Source organism: Lepidochelys olivacea, assembly GCF_965140295.1.
Source record: "Lepidochelys olivacea isolate rLepOli2 genome assembly, chromosome: 1".
NCBI lineage: Eukaryota > Metazoa > Chordata > Testudines > Cheloniidae > Lepidochelys > Lepidochelys olivacea.
This window is the reverse complement of record NC_140411.1, coordinates 21401773-21421858: the sequence shown is the minus strand read 5'-3', so window position 1 is coordinate 21421858 and position 20086 is coordinate 21401773. Positions and strand designations below refer to the sequence as shown.

At 42.7% G+C, this 20086-nt stretch overlaps 1 long non-coding RNA gene across 1 annotated transcript in view; it reads left to right on the top strand.

Annotated features, from left to right (window-relative positions):
- The first annotated feature begins 3718 nt into the window (after positions 1 to 3718).
- LOC311514922 overlaps positions 3719 to 20086 on the top strand; it is an 84004-nt gene continuing 67636 nt past the window's right edge. The window contains exon 1 of the long non-coding RNA XR_014709977.1: positions 3719 to 4056. This is a non-coding gene — a long non-coding RNA (uncharacterized lncRNA). The remainder of the gene's footprint in view (positions 4057 to 20086) is intronic.

Here is a 20086-nt window from a genome sequence, read left to right as displayed (position 1 = left end):
CATCAACTGCGTATAGTTATGTGATATCTGGTTTCTTTTTTTCTGCATCACCTACATCTGTTACAATCTTGAACGCAGTGACAAGCAATTGCTCTTACATTTTGTTTTACATAAGGTTAGAAGAATGGACAGACAAGGTAATATATGAAATGGAAAATAACATACACCATATTTTTCTGGATGAAAATTACTACAGGAATATTGGCAAATTGTTTCCTTAAGGAGCATTTCAGTGTATCAAGGAATGTGTTTCTTATGCTGAAAGAGAAGGGATGGCTAAAGGAGGTTGCCCTCCTCCAACAGCTGTGAGAGGAGGACAGTGCTGTTCAGCTGAGAGTTTTCACTGTTGCTAACTTGGACAAGAGGCCATTTCTGGCCCTACGTCATGGGCGGGGCAAGAATGAGCCAAAGAAAAGAAAGACCGGTCACTGACTATGTGTTTTTCTCCGTTTAATAAACATCTATGGAAAGTTATGTACAGATGTCACGCAGCCGCTAGCTCCTGCCAAATTGCCATTGTAGGCCTTGGTTTTGCAGTCTTCTGGGTATCCCTCTAGTAGAGCAAAGAAAAGGCCGGTGTGCAGCAGCAGCACGGCATGCAAAAAAGTCTGCAGAGAGCCCGGTCTGAGAGGTGTGAGTTGCCTCATTCATCTCTAAGTTTCAACTCTGATGCCCATTGATGATGATTTAAATTGTTAACTATTCCGTTTCTCAGGTAAGAGTGGAGAGGGAGGTTCAGAGAGAGGAGTGGTGAAAGTTTCCTAAAAGTGTGTGTATGGGGGGAGTGGTGCCTGAACTGTTGCCCCGCCCCTGCACCGCCCTTTCCTCTGAGGCCCTGCCCCACCTCTTCCCTTGAGGTCCTGCTCCCATGCTGCCTCTGTCCCCTGCTCACTCCTTTCTGTCCCTCCTCCTGTCTCTCGCCCTTATGGCCAGTAAAAAGTGATGGGGCTGTAGCCCTTTGACCCTGCCACTCCTCCTCCCCAGTTCGGGTGCTCCAGCTCACAGACCTGCACAATTTACTGAGTGATGTCTCATTGTGGTGCCAAAATTGAGTGGCATTTAGGAGATTTATTTTGTTTTATTTTATTTTATTTACTCTGTATTTTTTTCTCCACTCAAGAAGGAGCCAAGCCCAAGGAGCCTAGAAGAGGCCATGGACATGTTCAAGCCTCACGGAGGGCAAGTCCAGCTCAAGGAGCTATTCTATTGTACATAGGTTCTTATATCATGCTCATCACTGAAGTATCAGAGCACATTCCAGGAGTGCATTGAGCAATGTGACTAACACCTGTCATTTGTTTGTTCTCCCATCCGCTCTCCTTCCCCTGGCTGTCCAGGCTGTGCTAAATGCTCCCACAGTTGACACCCATGCTGTGTGGAGGAGGAAGTTGCTTGATTCAGATGAGCATGGGGCAAGAGGTGGACCTGGTATAGGGATAGTAGATTGAGACAAGTAGCTGGTGGGGGTGGGGGGCAGACAGGGACTGGGAGTTCAGGTGGGGGGCAACTGAAACTGGCTGGGCAAGGAGACTGGAAAAAAGGAGGTAGTGGAGAGAAGGGAACTGGGAATGGCTGGGTAAAGAGACTGGGACTGAGATGATAAACATGAGGATTGAAGACTTGGATTGGCTAGGTCAGGAGAATAGGACTGGGATGAAGAACCAGGAGTGGGAAAGAGGCAGGATTGAAACAGGGACAGGTTGGAGGTGACAGGGCAACAGGGGTAAACACTGGAAGAATGGTCAGAAGAGTTTGTGCTGACTAGAGTACACTCCCCTCCAGAGCTCAAGATTCTTGAGTCTTACGTTTCCTCTGTCCTCAGCAAATGTCTGTGAAACCCACTGGCAAAGTGTGTGTCTTATCTCCCTATATGGCTGGTCCACATAGAGGATGACAACCCACTGTTGCTATCAGTTACTCTGTTGACTGCCCTGGAAAATTGGATTCTATCTCTGCCTTGGCCAAAGAGTCCCTGTGGGATGCTAGGAAAGTCACTTAAACCAAACTTTTTAGAGGTGACCATTAATTGTGTGTTCCTCATTGTCTGGCTGCCTGACGGGAGACCCTGGGGCCTGATTTGCAGAAGTGCCGAGCGCTCCCAGTGGCAACTGGAAATCAATGGGAGCTGTGCTTTAAACATATCATGTGCTATATAATGCTTTGTACTCCGCAGGTGCTAGATGTCTCAGATTGGGCACCCACAATTAGTGGACACTTTTGACCTTAATCTCCCTGTCTCAGTTCCTCATCTGTAAAATGGAGATAACACCACTCCCCTCACCTCACAGGGAGTTAAAAATAGAAACCAATTAATGGTTCTGAAGCACTCAGGTACCAGAGGGATGAATGCCATAGGAAAGTCAATGAGAAAATTATGAATTCTGTCTTCAGAGCAGAGATTGAACAGTGTGCAGTAAATATGGTTTATGGGAACACATCGAACAGTGAGGATACAAGCAGATACCGAATAGCTGCTCATTAAATAAATCACCATCCATTCCATGGACTGAATGAAGCAGGAGGAGTCCTATGGAAAAAGTAGTATTTGAGCATGTAATAAAAAGATTGTATCATAATGAGTATGCACAAGGGGGCTGAATTAAGGTTGCACAGATAACCTAAATTCTGGCATTTCCTAACTATTCAGTGCTCAACTCTGCAACCTTAGTAATGTTCTTTTAACATAGTTTTTGTGTGTAATAAATAGGTGTATGGTATTTGCCCATTTAGCCTGGGGCTTTAACAAATGCTGTTCGTCTGCAGGTATTTTACATACAATTTCTTCACTGTCAGAGGCATAAATACATTTGCAATTCCCTGCCTACCATTTTTTTTAACGTTATTTTGACTCAAATTTGAATGTATGTTGTGATGTTCATTGTTATGAAATCGTGTGATTGTACAATGTATAGAAATTGTTAGCCTGAATATGTAGCTCTGTTGTGTAGTAAGAAATCGGAAGCAGAATTATTTGGTATTAATAGATTCTACATAGTGTGTCAAAGTTATATTGTGTTGAAAAGTTACTGATATGAGAAAAGTGCATTTCAAGTTTTTATTCTGTGTTGATAAGTGTGCAATTTTTTGCAGTTTTGAGGGTGTAGAGTTAAGACCAAGTGGGCATAGTAAATCAGTTGGAGAGAACGATAGGTGGTTGTGTGGCAGTGTGAAACTGACTGACTGAGTATCCTAGTTTGATCTTCTCTTTCAGGAGATGGACAAAAGTCAGGTGACTGTATTGTGACTTTTTTAGGTCTGTCCCCAGTCTTTGATCCCGCTGGCCATGAGGTACTGCTGGTACAGGGTAGCAGCTGAATACGCATCAGCTAGATTCAGCTACAGCTAAACAGATTTATTGTCTGTCTGTCTGTCTCATTAAGGTTCTTCTTCTTCTTCTTCTTCTTCTTCTCAGAACCTACTCTTTTTGTGACCTGTGTTGTGTTATACAGGTCAGGCTAGGTGTTCCCTTCTGTCTTTAACATCTATGAATCATTGGTAGGCACGCATCCTGTGGTCTCAAGAGGCCATGGGTATGCGCCTCTGAGTAGTAAAGAATTTACTCAGTTATTTTTATGGCAGCCATGTCTGTGGCTGAAGAGACTCACTTGAGAGAGACAGTCTCTGCCACAGCTGACACATTTGAAGGTGATGTTTTGCCCCTTTGGACTCTGCCTTCTGCAAGCTCTTTTCTCCTTTGCTAAGCTGGCTGGCTTCCTCTTGTAACTCCGGAGATCTTTGTTAAGCTCGTTTCCAAAGGCTGCGGTTCTGAGTGTGATCATCCCAGTTATCCACGTCCAGATTCGTTTCTTCGAGGTCTCACTTGCTCACACCCTTGAAATGCAATTTTGGGCACTGTTTGGGTCTTTTTCCAGATGCCAGTTCGCTATAGAGGATGTCCTTTGGAAATGATCATCATTCATTCTGCTCACATGCCCAAGCCAGAGGAGGCATCTCTGTTTGAGGAGTGTTGGTATACTGGCCTGATTGAGCATCTCAATGCTGGTGACTCTGTCCCTCCAGGAGATTCCAAAGACTCGATGAAGGCAACAGCATAAAGTATGTGTTTTACAAAAAGTAATTTGCTTTTTTTATATATATAAAAGTGACCATTGTATCCTATCTCCAGCAGATGGTGCTAAAGTCTTAGTATTGTGCTTATCAAATAAGTCGTAACAAAAATAAAGCATAAGGCTTTGCTAGAATACAGAAAAATTAAATATGCGAACAGAATAGTGCCACTTATTTTCAATGGATACCCTAGTTATATGGTCCTGGTTGCATATAATAATATTCTAAGATATTTTCACAGATGTGCACGTTAGGGGTCAGCTGCTCTTACTCTTCAATATCAACAGTATTTTGCAATTCTACAGCATCTTCCATCTGGACATCCCAAAGTTCCTCACAAACAGAAACTTATTTAACCACACAATGTGCCAGAGAGATTGTAACAATTTCTCATCTCCCTTTCTACATGTGTGGAAAGCAAGGCACGGAGGGTTATCCACAATCACACAGGAAGTTTTGGGTCAGGCTTTTCTGTCTCCCAGTTCTGGCCTACAGGATAATCCTTTGTCCCTTAGGTCAGAATCCTTTCCCCAGTGCCTGTAAAAACAGTCAGAGGAGTCTGATCCATATGACATGTCAGAAGTATTGAGCCCAGTCACATGATCCAACTCTGCCATCAGAGACTGAGACTTTATACCCTGACGTGAGTCACTGATTCCATTGGCTATTATTACAGCGCTCAACCTGACTAGCTCAGCTGAGTACTGGGGAACGCTCCCAGTGGAAGAGGGAGAATCTTCTTATCCAAGTCAAAGAATGGTAGTGGAGCCACTCCATGCCGAGCACCAGGGTGGATAAAAATAGCAGCATTTAATTTTATTAAAAAATCCGATTTTTAAAATTTAAATTGGACTTTTTATTTAAATGAGAAACAGGTTTATTTATTTAACAAAAGCTATTTACAATGACATTTGAATTTGATAGCCTAAATTTATAATCTATTAAAATCATTTACGTTAAATACAAACAATAATATTAAGCAGTACATATTTACCTCCAAGCTTTAAAAAAGTCATACTGCTGAACTGGCAGTAGTCACTGGCTAACCACCTGAAACCCTGTTTGCTGAAATACTAAACCAGCTTTTGACAGCAGTAGCCTCCTCTGCAGGTGCAGTGAAAATATTTTCTTCATTTCAGTTTATTCAATTGGTTCAGTTCAGTGACTAGTTCGTTTAGTTCTTTCAAAGTTAAGAAGTGAGTTGGGAGTTGAAAAAGCAGTTTCCTCTTCCAATCTATGAATAAGCATTCAGTGTGAGAGGATGAGAGCTAGTAGTTTTAAAATCTTGAAGGACATAGTGATCAGAAATAATCAGTTCAATGACAGATAATACTTCCTTTGTCTAATAAGTCAGTTAGTTTTAAAAGCAAAACATGTTCTGATAAACTTTTTTATGAACTTTTTTTCTTGTATATCCAGCACATTTAAGGGTAAAAATCTGTTTTTGGTCATTTTTAACTGAATTTGAATTTTCATCCAGACAGAGCTTGACACAAATCCCAAGTAAAAACTTAATCATAGCGTATGCTCCTGATTAGCAGAAAAAAACACCACATTTAGTCTAAAGGCTATATTTAGTTGCAAATCATCACATTTTAATGGTTACCTACCAATGAGAATCAGCATTTCTTTAAAAAATATACTATAAAGTATAAATGAAAACGTGATTAACATCAATGACTTAAATCAAGGTTTCAGTTCCAACACTCCATTTAATACGCAGTGCCCAGGTAAGGGAAGTATCAGATATTAAACTGATAAGAACAGATACTTGATTTTAGCCAAGCCAAGAAGCAAACAATGATAAAAACTTCCAAGATCTTCACGTCTTAACTAATGTAACATCAACCACTGAAGGCTCCCAAGAAAATGATAGAACAAACCTCTTGAACAGTATTAAACAAAATCTTTTAATAGGGCTATTAAGAACAAGTATCATAGCTGAAACAGTTTTAAAATCTCATTAACATTTGATGATATAAATTGTTTGTTTACTTTTTGTATTTCACTCAGCTAGGACAGTGAAATCTCTCTCTCTCTCTGCTATCTATCCTCTGATACTTATTACTATTGTATCTGAGTGTCTAACTTTTCACTTCCCTTTACACTATAATATCAATTTCACAGTGAAGTTCCTTTTTTTTTAGTAAACTGGTTCCATTGAATAAAGACATTTCTGTTCCTCTCTCATAAAACCCTCTAGGTAACAAAACCCAAAAGTGAGACCTACATTTTTTGAGAGTGTCCCTTTAAGCCCCACTGTTCATGAAGACTTCAAATGGCCAAATCTGTCTTCCCCAAAGTTGTTAAAATCAGTTCCAGTCTGTTTCAATTTAATTGTCACTTCCTCCTTCCTTTATATATGAGTAAACAGAAAACAACAAACAGCCATGGAAGGAAAATTGCTAGGATTAATTTACTGTACAAGTGAGACATTCATCATTTTCTGAACTTGGTTCATTTGGTCAGTAACAACGAAGCATGTGGGACTAAGTATGGGATGTGCTAAGACCCTGTCAGTGCACCAGATGGCTAGCATTTCAGGCACGGATAGAACACTATATGTTGCTAAAACCTGGCTTTGGGAGCTGCATTCACCCTTCACGATACATTAAAAGGCCAATTTCCCCATGCTGATAGTGTTGTTACCATGCTGGCTTGAGTCCATCACTTCAGAAGTGAAGAGCCACTCCGCAATTTCAGTCCACTTATTTTGTGCGTCCAGAGCTGCCAGACATTTCAGACATTCTGTCAGTCACTGATTTCCTGTCTTCATTCACTACTGCAGCCATTACTTTCCATCTTGGAGCCAGCCTGGGCATTTTTGAGCTTCGTGTATATTTCCAAATAGGATGGACACATTTTGCCCAATTGCATCTTACTAGCCACTTTCTGGTATGAGCCAAAGTGCACACAGATGGAATTAATGGGCTGAGTTCTCTTTTAATCTACATCAGAGGAACTTGTTAGAAGTGAGATGTAACTGAGCCTAGCATTTGGCCTCATTATCATTTATATTATGGTAGCATACAGAAGCCACAACTGTGCCAGCAGCTGTACAAACACATAGGAGGAGACAGTCCCTGTACTGAAAACCTTACAGTCTGACTAGTTCAGACTGATAAAGGGTGGGATGGGACACAGAAGCACAGGGAAATGAGAGTACATGCCAATGTTTGCATAGCAGGCCTGTGGCAGAATCAGGAATGGAACCCAGGTCTCCTAAGTCTCAGTCAGACCTCTGTCCATGAGACCATGCTATTGCTTTCTTGCCTTATGTGGTCACCCTCCAGCAGCAGCCTTACGTACATGAGAAATACAGTGAAACCTTGCACTAATGACCATGTAGAGCTGGAAATGTGCCCAAAGATCCCAGTCATGAATTGGGGTTGGGGGGAAGATCTATTTTGCCAGACAGAAAAGAACAATCCAAGCCCAGATGTGTGTACAGTATTGCAGCCAAATCATGGATAGCACCTATGAAGAATCTTTATGGTTTTTATCCTGTACCACCACCAGTCCCACTACTGTGTCCACAAAGGGCCAACCACAAGTTAGTCCTCAATGATTTTTATCTCTTTTAAAAATGCATGCCTATAGTTCAAATACAATTAGTAGTGTTTAAATGCCGGCACATGTCACTGGAAGCAAAGGACAGGTCCTCCCAGCTAACATTTATAATCCCCTTTAGGATGCAGTGATGATTTTTTGTTCCCCATCAGACAAATCTCTGCCATGTCAAAGGTCCTGTAATTGATCTTTGTCATTAAATTCAATAAAGCCCAAATTTACAGATCTACCTGGTTTCAGGCTAATGTAGATAAATGAGGTTCATGGTAAAATATTGACTTTTTCTTGCCACCTATGCACCTCAGCTCTTTATGCGTGTGATTAACATACAAGAAAGGCTGTAAAATCAAATAAATGGCAGCAAGGAGCAACACGTTTTATGCTCCTTAAATGATATATGAGGTGTAGCTATTTATAGTCAGGTGGGGGGTGGGGAAATGTAAATGTCAGTCAATTCTAGGAATGCTGATACAGGAGATTTGGTGTGTGGGGGGGAGGGAATTGATATTGGTGTGAGGAAACTTCTGTAGTGGAAGCCAGAACAAGATGTAGTAATGTAATACTCATTTTTTTCTGTGCCCACACCATGGTATATATCAAATACTGCCAAACACTGAATACAAGCTATTTTACAGACATAAGAAACAAGGTACAATGTTTTAAACAGTGAGGATAATTAGCCATAGGAAAAGTTTACTGAGGGTTATGGTGGATTTTTCATCCCTGGAAATCTTTAATGAAGATTGGATGTTTTTCTGGAAGAAGTGCTCTAGTTCAACTACCAGTATTGGACTTGTAGAAGGAACTAATTTACTCCTATTGTCTGTGTTATGCAGGAGGTCAAACTAGATGCTCGCAGTGGTCCCTTCTGGTTTTAAAATCTGTGGACTGAATTTAATACATTCAAATGGAAACAGAAAAGCACATGGTATTGCCATTACACTGTTATATTATTAGGAATGGCTGCATCCACCTTAAGGGTGGATCCTCAAAAAGACATGATACCTTCAAGAAAATATATCCATAACTGAAATGCTGACCTCATTAACATGGCCCACAGACAGGGAAGCCCTTAAATACAGACCTAGAGCACAGAAAAACTATTAATTTCAAGGCAAGCACATTGTTTTATTCCAAGCCATCCTTATTACCTGATTTTCAGAGGCATTAAGCATCCCATTGAAGTCAGCAGGAATTATGGGTGTACAGCAGTTCTGACAATCAGGCCTTAGTTGTCTATTTTCAGTATGGCATAACCAGATCTTTTGGAGAGTCTGAAATGAGTCCTTCTCTTCATCTCCATCAATGTAGTTGGGAAATTTACATCACTAGCAGACAGGAAGGATGGTCCAGTGCTGAAGTTTCCCTTTGTGAGTGTAACGAAGAGCTGAAGCTCTGGGTCTTCTGCGATTCCTGGTGTGCAATCTTAACCTGACACAAGAACTGGATGAATACACTGATGGTATTATACAGCCTGGAGGCTTGATGCTGGGCATCCCTGTTTTAGACCTATTAGACTCTGGAATGGCCCCTCAAAGGAGGTCTCTTTCCTTCTGTGTTCTTTTCTATTTGTTAGACTGTTTAAATATTTCATGAAGGAAGTGGGGTAGAGGTGCAGAGTCATATCTCTCTAGTAGAAAGGGGTAGACTCTAGGATATCCTGGGGATGTCATCATGGGAGTCTTTGTTGTTGTTTGCCCTTTTGAAGTTAGTACAGGTAGAAATGATATTGCCAGAAGGATGGTCTTGTGGTTAAGGCATCTGACTGAGACTGAGGTAAATCCTCAGTTCTGTCACAGACTTCCTGTGGGTTTTGGGCAAGTCACTTAATCTCTCTGTGCCTCTGTAAAATAGAGATGATAATATTCTTCATGGCAAGGACCATCTCTTACTATATGTTTGACCAGTGTCTAGCACAGTAGAGCCTTTATTTCAACTAGTGCCTCTAGGTGCTCCCAAAATACATATAATAAATGTCATGAAGCCAAAGAATCTTTCATCAGTTCCTATTTTATCCCATCTTCAACAAATGGCTATATGTACATTTTGTTCATGAACCTCAGTGAGGGCTGAATGGGTATAGACATGGAGAGTCTGCTCTACTAGAGGGATGGACTTTAGATCTTGTCCTGTCCCCACCAGCATGTTCTAGTGAGCCCTGAAAACATTTTGTTGTTTGTTCTTGGATGAAAAATAACAAAACTCTGACAGTATTTCAAGTGGAGTTTCTTTATTTCAAGGACATCATAAATTCCTTTTGGAGATCCATTGACTCAGTTGCCTAAGTCCAATAAATTATAGCAGATAATTAAGCTATTCGTTTTAGTTTCTCTGCTGTCTTTCCAATGTCCTTGTGGATCTGATATAGCAAATGTATTTTCAGTTAGAAACTTGTATAGCCAGCTGCACCATTATTTTGATGAGGGTTTATGCAATTGTGTCTTATGAACATTCATATATGAAAGTTACTGTAACTTGTTCAATTAATTTAGCAGTCCCCTGATATATTTTTCTCTCTGGTGTGGAGAAAGGTCCTACCTGTGCCTAGCTTTTGATTCATTGCAGCTATCAAATGATTTAATTACATAACTCCCTCGAATGAATGTATTTGATGTATGTATCACAGGGGTGGGCAAACTTTTTGGCCCGAGGGCTGCATCAGGGTTGCAAAACTGCATGGAGGGCCGGGTAGGGAAGGCTGTGCCTCCACAAACAGCCTGGCCCCCGCCCCCTATCTTCCCCCTCTCACTTTCCTCCCCCTGACTGCCCCCCTCAGAACCTCTGACCCATCCAACCCCCCCTGCTCCTTCTTCCCTGACCCCCCCAGGACCCCACCCCCATCCAACCCCCCCGTTCCCTGTCCCCTGACTGTCCCGACCCCTATCCACACCCCCACCCCCTGACAGGCCCCCCAGGACTCCCACGCCTATCCAACCCCCCTCATTCCATGTCCCCTGACTGCCCCCCCAGAACCTCCGCCCCTAACCGCTCCCTGCTCCCTGTCCCCTGACTGCCCCCTGGGACCCTCTGCCCCTTACCCAAATGCCCCCTGCTCCCTGTCCCCTGACTGCCCCCTGGGACCCCTGCCCCTTATCCAACCCCCCCCCCCACTTCCCACCCTGTTACCATGCCACTCAGAGCAGCAGGAGCTCGCAGCCCTGCCGCCTGGCTGGAGCAAGCCATGCTGCCTGTACTGCCCAACAGGAGCGGCGGGCCAGAGCGCTGGCGGTGCGGTGAGCTGAGGCTGTGGGGGAAGGGGACAGCAGGGAAAGGGGCGGGGACTAGCCTCCCCGGCCGGGAGCTCAAAGGCCGGGCAGAACGGTCCCATGGGCTGGATGTGGCCCGCGGGCCGTAGTTTGCTTGCCTCTGATGTATCAGATATTCTCTGATGCTCGTTGCTGTAGTATCTAAGCACCTCATGATTGTTAATGACTTTATCCTCATAAGACATCTGTGAGGTAGGCAAGTGCTCTCTCCCCTCTTTTACTGGTGGGGAACTGAGACAAACCTGTTGACTTGGGGGCTTTGGATCAGGCCCTAAGTGGCTTGCCTAAAGTCACACGGGAAGTCTGGACACAGCTGGGAAATGAACCCATATCTTCCAAATCTCAGTCTTGTGCTTTAATCCCATGACCATAGGAATGTTTTGGACTCAGCTGTACACAATCCTTTGCTTTCTTTTTTAGATGATTGTTGTCCTTGGTTAGTTTCTCAAATCATTACCATTTTTATAGTGTCCGGTTTCATTCTGTCTGTACCTAGGCTTCAAAGTTCTGTGTTGAGGCAGTCACTGCTAATGCTTCATGACTTTTAGCACAAGCAACTTGGTGACCAGAGGGCTACCAGTGACCTTTACTGTGAGCAGATCTTGAGCTGTGGTGTGACCTTCAGCTAGCAGACCTACCGGCAGAATGATCTGGATGTAGCCATAGCAATATGAACAGAGATAGCTGAAAAAGTAGCAGCTGTTAATGGAAACTCCAATTATGGTTTCATAGTTAAGGCTGAGCTGAGTTTTTCCTTTAAAGGAGGGATTCAGCCAACCACTCTGTTACGTTTGAAGAGTACAATGTATCATCCCCATATTTGCAGCCCTTGCTCTTTGAATGAATTTTCTGAGAATTCTGGTTGATTTGTTTAAGAATTAAAATTAATTAGTGACAGGTAGTGACACCATGAGGAAAAAGATGTCTTTAAAAATTAGTTTAAACTAATCTGAGACTAACCACACTATTATGCACTAATCGGAATTGTATGGTTATTACATGGCATCGCTATAAGGCGGAGATAAGGCTGTTTCAGTGCCCTGGCTGTGCAGTTCCATACCTTTCTTTAGAGTTTAACCTTCACTCTGAATTTTCCAGTTTCGTAACGCTTGTTTTTCTAGAGAATCACAACTGCTCTGTAACGTTAACTTAGGGTATATCTGGGAATATTTGAGGTCCTTTTTTTGAATCACTGCAGTAGCAATGCTTGGGTTCTTCTTATTTATGTGCATTTCAGGAGCACGTAGAGCGGGTGGCAGAGATCAGGGCTCCATTGTGCTGGGTGCTATACAAACACACAGCAAGACACCGTCTTTTGAAGCACCTACCGTATAAACAGAGAAGACAAACAACATTACCCGCCCCACCCCTGACTCCCTTCCGTGTGGCTCTTCTGGCTCTCACCCCTGTTGCAACATGAGTTCTGGAGGAGCTGGCTGCCATTTGTTGAATCCCCCTGTGGCTGCCCAACGGTAGTTGCGGACAGTACTTTGCAGGCCCCAATGTCACTTTCTGTAGCATTAGCTCTCATCAGGATATACACAAGGCAAGGGAGGAGATGCTGCAGAAGTGGTGGCATTCCTGCCCTTCAGTCTGGGCAAAGGGAAAAGCCAGTGGGGTGGGGTCTTCAAAGAGATGTTCCAGCCCCATAGTCCCCAGAGTTCCATGCCCTTGGGCCTGCTCCACTAGATTCCAGTCTATGGATTTCCTGTCAGTTTCTCATCAAGTACTCGGGGGACAGTGGGAAAAATGAGAGAAGGGCACCAACTGCAAAATTCAGATAGAGATCTGGGGTCATATCCTCACCCGGTATAAAGTGGCATAGTGCAGTTGAACTCAATGAAGCAATGCCAGTTTCAACTAACTGAGAATCTGTCCCCCAGAATTTTGATTCCTCTAAAGTTTGCCCTAGGAGGGATCAGCCTCAAATTTTCTTTCTGGATCAGGGTCAGGTTGTGAACTATCCTAAAGTTTAGGGTTTTTATTTAGACCTATTTTGTAATAAAAACCATTAGGAAAAAAAATCATCCCTCCCAGTAAAACCTGGAGTTTTATTCATTAGGGAATTTCAGTGTCATGTATGCAGAAATTACATAAAAGGTGTTCCATGAAAATCTAGTGAAGTAGCTCCCAACAAGAGCATTTTAATAAAACAGTGGAGTTGTTTATCACGTTAAGTTCATTGTTGATGTTGGGAAACTAGCCCAAATCTGAGCTCTGAAAGTCTGATAACAGGGAGGGGAAAAATAGAGATGTGTCTTGGAATCCACAGACAATAACAGACAGTGAAGGAACCCAAAGATAAGGGGGAAGAAATATTGTTAACCAAGGGGGATGGCAATTGTTTTCCACTAAATTAAATATTTATGGGGCTGGGATTTGATAACATATTGTTTAACGAGGTAAGGTGAGAAGTGTTTCGGTTTTCATGAGATGGCCATATAGATAAATAGGCTGCATGAAAGAATTATTTATCATAAGAAGCTTGACATGAAAATTCGGATGAATTATAAGAATGTTCTAAAGCCAAGCTAGCATTTCTATGGTTATCTGTCTACAGTGCTAAACATCAATTTCCCATTAGTTCAGTGCTCCTCTCGCTCCCTGCATTCTACATCCAGGGCCCACAGCTCTTCCCATCCACAATTCAAATGCTACAAGCAGGATCTAAATCTTTCATCGGTAGGAGGCTTAATATTGAACTCTAGAGAGATACCATATACAGACCTTCTGCCATTTATGTATTAATGCAGCACATCGGGAAATAATGGCACTCAGCATGCTTCTAAGCTGCACCCAGAGCCAACTGCATACAGGAAGGATGGTTCAGTGGTTAGAGCACTAGCCTAGGACTTGGCAGATCTGCATTCAGAGGAATTATTTTATGTGTCTGCAAAGAAGGCACATTCTCACCTGGAGACAGGAACACATACAGGTGAACCAGTCTGCAGTGCTCAGCTTGAATTGCTTCTCAGTCAATTGAGCTGTTCACGTGAGGTACTGTGGTGAGAGGGAAATGAGAAATCTAGCTGAGTGGCTATTTTATTAGCCTTTTAATGCATCACTCAAATTCTGATGAAGAATAAGCATAATGTAGCATCGCTCACAGTGTATCTGTTGGACTCATGTCACAACAATTTAACAGAGCTAAGGCATTTCAAGTAACTAGGATGAAGAGTCAGAGGGAAGCATCCACCTTGCCAAAACGAAAAAATAGCTGGTAAAAAATAAGGCCAAAATTGGACTGGCCCAAATAGGATCTTAGACTGAATTGTGATGATAAAATGAGTGTCTCATTCAACAAGGGAATATAGCTGAGATAAACTCAGCACTAATTCCTTTCTATCCATCCTTCTATCTACTCTCTATCAAATGCACGGCTCCCATTTATAGGAACTTTCCCCTCCCTAGTATGCCTAAGTGGAGTTGACCCTTTAAATTTGGCAGAGCCAAACAACCACAACCCTAATGTAGCCATTTTGCAACTGGTTGCTGCATCTCTGTCTCTTCCATCTGATAAGTACCTCAGATGTTTTTCCCACTCTTACTGCTCACAAGTAAATTCTGTTAATCTGCTACCTTCTTAGTACCAAGTGTTTTATCTGTGCAGGGTCAGTTATGGACCCAGTCGTAATAGCTATTGAGAACCTTAGCACTCATTAAAATAAAGGATAAGCAAGGATGCTCAGCATCTCACAGGATTGGTAGCTAAGTGCCCTACTTTGCACAGAACAAGTTCTCTTTAAATAAATTAAAAAAAGACCCAAGTGAATAACATCACCAGTAAGAAGAAAAGGAGTACTTGTGGCACCTTAGAGACTAACAAATTTATTTGAGCGTAAGCTTTCATGAACTATAGCTCACTTAATAAAATGTTAAAATGAGACAGTGTTCACCCACTGGTTTATCTTTAGTTCAATGCTTTTTCCTAAGAGCAGTACATCAGTAACCTGCAGTATATTCTAACTGATTGAATAAAAAGTTATATTTAATTGGGAAATCAATGAGTAGGAATAGGGCACGGAGGTCATATAGATTGTAGCATCCTGACCAATCTAACTCACTTGCCCTTTCTGTTGGTCTTTCATCATTGGATTTTACTTGCCAATTCCTCAGAGGTCTTAATTGTGGGCACAGCAATTTGTCTTCAAATATCACACTACTGTGAAATCTATGCATCAATAAATACAGCTCAAAAGCTGTTTTCCACACTGCTGGAGAGTTAATTGGTTCCATGGTTAAAGCAAATGCTGTACTTCTTCACATTTGCGGGGATTTTTCAAGGTCTTCAAGTGGCTGGAGGCCGTACATAAAGCCAAATTAAAGGAAAATATTGCCTTTGAATATAAAGAGACGTCCGGAGCAATCTTCTACATTTTATCTGTGCAGAACATTCTGTGCTGTACTGCAATCAAAGTACTGTTTAGAAATAAAAGAGGACATTTTTGAAACCATGGCTATGCTAAAGGTGAGCAAAGCAGATATAACCACTGTTCATTTTTTACTTACCAGCTTAAGTAGCACCTGATGTACTGAGTGCAATGAGTGAATATTAAAATTGTAAATCAGTCCAGCCCAGGAATGATGTCTGTTCAGAATAGAGTAACTAAAACACTAGTCCATCTCATATGTGTTCCTTCCAACATAAGAACAACCATACTACGTAGCCTGTCTCCAGACAGTGGCCAATGCCAGGTTCTTCAGAAGGAATGCACAGAAAAGGCAATTATCACGCGATCCAGCTTCTGGCAATCAGAGACCAGAGATACCCAGACCATGGAATTGCATCCCTGACCATCTTGGCTAATAGCCATTGATGGACCTATCCTCCATGAACTTACCTAATTCTTTTTTGAACCCCATTATAGTTTTGGCCTTCACAACATCTCCTGGCAATGAGTTCTACAGGTTCACTGTGCATTGTGTGAAGACATTCATCCTTTTGTTTGTTTTAAACCTGTTGCCTATTAATTACATAGTGACCCCTGGTTCTTGTGTTACGGGAAGGAATAAATAACACTTCCTTGTGCACTTTCTTCCCACCAGTCACGATTTTATAGATCTCTATCATATCCCCCCTTAGTCTTCTCTTTTCCAAGCTGAAAAGTCCCAGTTTTTAATCTCTCCTCATATGGAAGCTGTTCTATATCCCTAATAATTTTTGTTGCTCTTCTCTGTACCTTTTCCAATTCTAATATAGCTTTTTTAGATAGGGTAATGTGATGGGGTGTTTATCCCACACTTTCCCTGAAAGGGTTAATGCAGATTGAGAAGAGGGCGAATTAACCCAACAGATCACAGCTGATCACAGCTGAGGGAAATTAGGTGGCTAAGCAATCCCCTGACGCAGGGAGGGAGCCCATCTGAGGTGGAATGAGCTGGGCTGGATTTATAAAGCCAGGAAATCAGAAGCAGAGGGGGTTGCAGGGAAGTAGTCTGCAGTCTCTTCCTGGGTGAAGAGATGATAGAGGCAGGTAGCCTTTGGTCAGTCCCTGGGAGGAGGGAGTTTGGGCTTGCAAACCCAGAGGAATGGGGAGAGCCAGAAGAGGTTCAGGGAAAGGCAGCAAAGTCTAGGAGGGAATAGACCTTGGCTGCTGACTTGAGGGTCCCTGAGCTGGAACCCAGAGTAGAAGGTTGGTCTGGGTTCCCCTACCAGCCACAGAGGGAGTGGCACCTGGGGCAGTGAAGGGGAAGACTGCCTGAGACTGCTGGTGAGAAGAGTCTTTAACTCTACCCCAGAAGGGAGAAACATGGTTAGCAACTTGACTGGAGGGCTGAGTCACAAAGAGGAGGCAGCAGGTCCTGGAATAAGAGAGGGGACGCAGACAGCAGCAGCAAGGTGTGCAGCGAGCAGCCGAAAAAGGCCTCAGACCTGAAAAAAGCCAATTCCCAGATTGGCTAGGAGGAGATGCCACCTGTGTTGAGTGGACCCCATCATAGATGGCCAGAGCTACACAGCAGAATTGTTCCTGGTGTAGTGTGGCTGCTGTCTACCTTGCAATGTAGCTACTGTAAACATAGGGCTTGACTGTGCCTTGAGGGATCAGTCTGTGGCAGAGGGACAGTGCACAGCTGTGTAAGACATTGTAAGGTGGAAGGAAAGACCCTACCTTGTGGTTATGGCAATAGACTGGGCATGAGGATATCTAAATCTACTTCCCAGATCCATCACAGGCTTTTCTTGTGTGACCATAGAAAAATCACTTAGGGCCAGTTTCTGCCACATTACTCAGTAGGACTGCTGTGCAGTGAGGTACTGCTGTGAAAAAAGGTGGCAGAATCCGGCCCACAATCTCTCCCTGCTTCAGTTTTTCATCATTAACATGGAGATAATAATGCTCCCTACCTTACAAGGGTGTTGTCAGGATCAATCATTAGCATTTGATGCTCTCAGTTGGGTCTGCTGAAGCACCTAGATAGCTAGGCAGCCACATTGGATGGGACTCCCAAAGGTATTTAGGTGTCTAACTCCCATAGATTTCAATTGGAATTAGGTGCTGAAGAACTTTTGTGACTCCCACCCATTGTCTCCTGGCAAATTCAGTTTTACTGTCCCATCCTTGTAAGGGTGTAGCGTGTGCTTCTCTACAAGCTGCTGTCAGAAGGATGATGGGGTGAGGTGGGGGGCAGGCATCTGACTGTGGAAGGACATATTGAAATAATCTTCATCTACCTGAAAAATACTTGTACAAATAAATCTGCTTCCTAATGGTCTGAGGCACATGCTGTAAGAAGCCTGTTCTCTGAGCCAATCAGAGTGCAGACTTGAATAACAGTGCAGTCTAATGCATACATATCCAGAAGACAAATTGATTATCTCTACATCAGTCATTGGGTATAATGGAAATAAAGCTTCTGTAATAGAACATTATCACAGGGTTCAGTGGCTCTGGCTTTTGGGTTGGTTTTACCTCTGTATTCATGCAACAGCTGGGGATCCAGTGAGGTAGACCATTGATATTATCGTGCCCCTTCCTGTGCTAAAGTTTGACAGGCCTGAAACTAATAGAATATTTTTTCCCTGATCCAGGTCCTAAAACCAAACCTAAAAGCTATTCTGAAGGATGGTGTCTTTCTAAGCAACTGTAGTGAAATAGCAATTGTACAGGAGCCGCATCCCTGCCTGCCTCCTTCTCTAGGGCAGGAAGGGTATGAAAATGTGCAAGAAACCCAAGAATGGAATTAGTCTCCTTGTCAATGTATATTAAATGCCCTGCAGAGTAGAGAATGACATACAAGCATGCCCTTAATTCACAAATAAGCCCAGTGCGTTCGCAAGTGGGTTTCTTGTGGGTGTTTTTCAGGCAGTGAAGCTGCCTTTACCTACATTGCAACCCTAGCTTAGGAGGCGCTGTTAGGTTTGGTGCGTACACAAGATGTGCCTGCAAACAAATGATCCACTCAGAAAGTACCTTCGTGAGTATTTGTGGTTCGCATGTTGCCTCTACTCACAGAAATGAATGTGTTCTTAAATTCTATATGTGTAGACTTTACCTGATCTTTGCTGGCAGGTGAAGACCCACATTCACTGTGTTTTGTTCTTTCCCCAGTCACAGGGTCTTATTGTTCTGCTAGTTTTATGGACCTCTGAAAAGCAGGCAGGTTTGTAGGTTTTGTGCAGAGTGCAGCTATTACCTATTTTCATTTTGCCAATGGGGATTTGGCTAAATTATCTCCTTCCAGCACATAAACTGTAACTCTGTTCTTTATGCACATCACTGATGTGCTGTTGAGGTTTCGTCCTACAAACACCAGAGAAGATTGTCTTGTGACTTTGCCCTGAGCAAACTGACCTTACTAAAACTGAAGCTTCACCTTTGTGGACATTGCTTTAGTGTTTTCTTTCTGAAAGTAATTTTCTTTCATGAGTAACAAGCTGTACTCATGTATTACAGCCCATAGAACTGGAATCTCTAGGCAAAGTATCCTGTCTGGTTGGGGAAAAAGCAAAGATTAAGTGTTCAATTCTCAGTTACACAGTGTAGATCTGATTATTGTTCAATCAATTCACTGGTTTTGTCTTCCCTCTGACTCATGTTCAGTAACGTTTAACTATATTATAAAGCGCAGCAGTTTAGCAAGGGAAAAATAAGTATAGAAAAGGGCCGCATTAGTGTACAAACGTTTTCTCTGATTGTAGTGTGCGGTTTCCTTTTGGATTTCATGTGTAATTAAACATTCTGCTGAAATGTGCCGCTAGATGTGAATAGTGATGAATTTAATAAGTTATTTTCCCCTTTGCACAAAGTGCAGGGTTAGGCTGGGCCACTGCTTGAATTCCAGTCCAGGCTGCAAACCCCTTGCTCCCTCTGAGGAGGCATTACTCACATGAGTAGTTCTATTAACTTCAATGGGACAGTGGGTGTGAGGGACTGCTCTTCTTAGGGAGTAAGGGATTTGTAATCTGGCCTTTAGAAAGAGGTATTCTCCCTCCCAGCTAGGGGGTACTTTTCTGCTAGAGGGGGTGTTCTTTTAAAGCCTGATTGCAAAATGCCTGCTTATATTGGTGATCAGTGACCTGCTCAGATAGTCCTATTGACTGCAAGAGAGACTGCTTGCGGAAGAAAGTGTTCACCCGTATGAGTAAGAGCTTCCCAGTTGGGCCCTACATTTGCAAAGAGCTTTGAGATGAAAGGCACTATAGCCATGCCTTGGACATTATCAATATTTCCTTTTAGGAATTTTAATGTTACACAAGTGAGCATTCAGCTGATGGTTGGATCAGAATTCTCCGAGCACAGTATTTATGTTAGGCTATTTTGGCTCCTAATAATCAAACCTAACCAAGGGAATACAATTAGTTGGCCTGGGTCACTTCAGGTGAAAGATCTTTGTGACCTTTTCCCCTTTTGCCTTTTTGTAACAATCAGAGCCTTGCTCATTTTTGAACCTTTGAGCTCACTACTTACTATATGTTTCTCATTCCTTCAGGGGCCCCAAATCCATCTACCTATCACCTCATCCACTTTTACATCCCTCTTTAAAACTCACCTCTGCCATGATGCCTAGAAGACAGTGCTAGCAGCCAGGCAGGTCCCAAGCCATGACTAACGCCCATCTTGCCACAATACAGTTATTTTATTGTTACCTCATTCTAAAATATATGCTCTAGGAATTATGTTGGGGAAACTGCATGGCCTGTATTATGCAGGAGGTCAGATGAGATGATCACAATGCTCCCT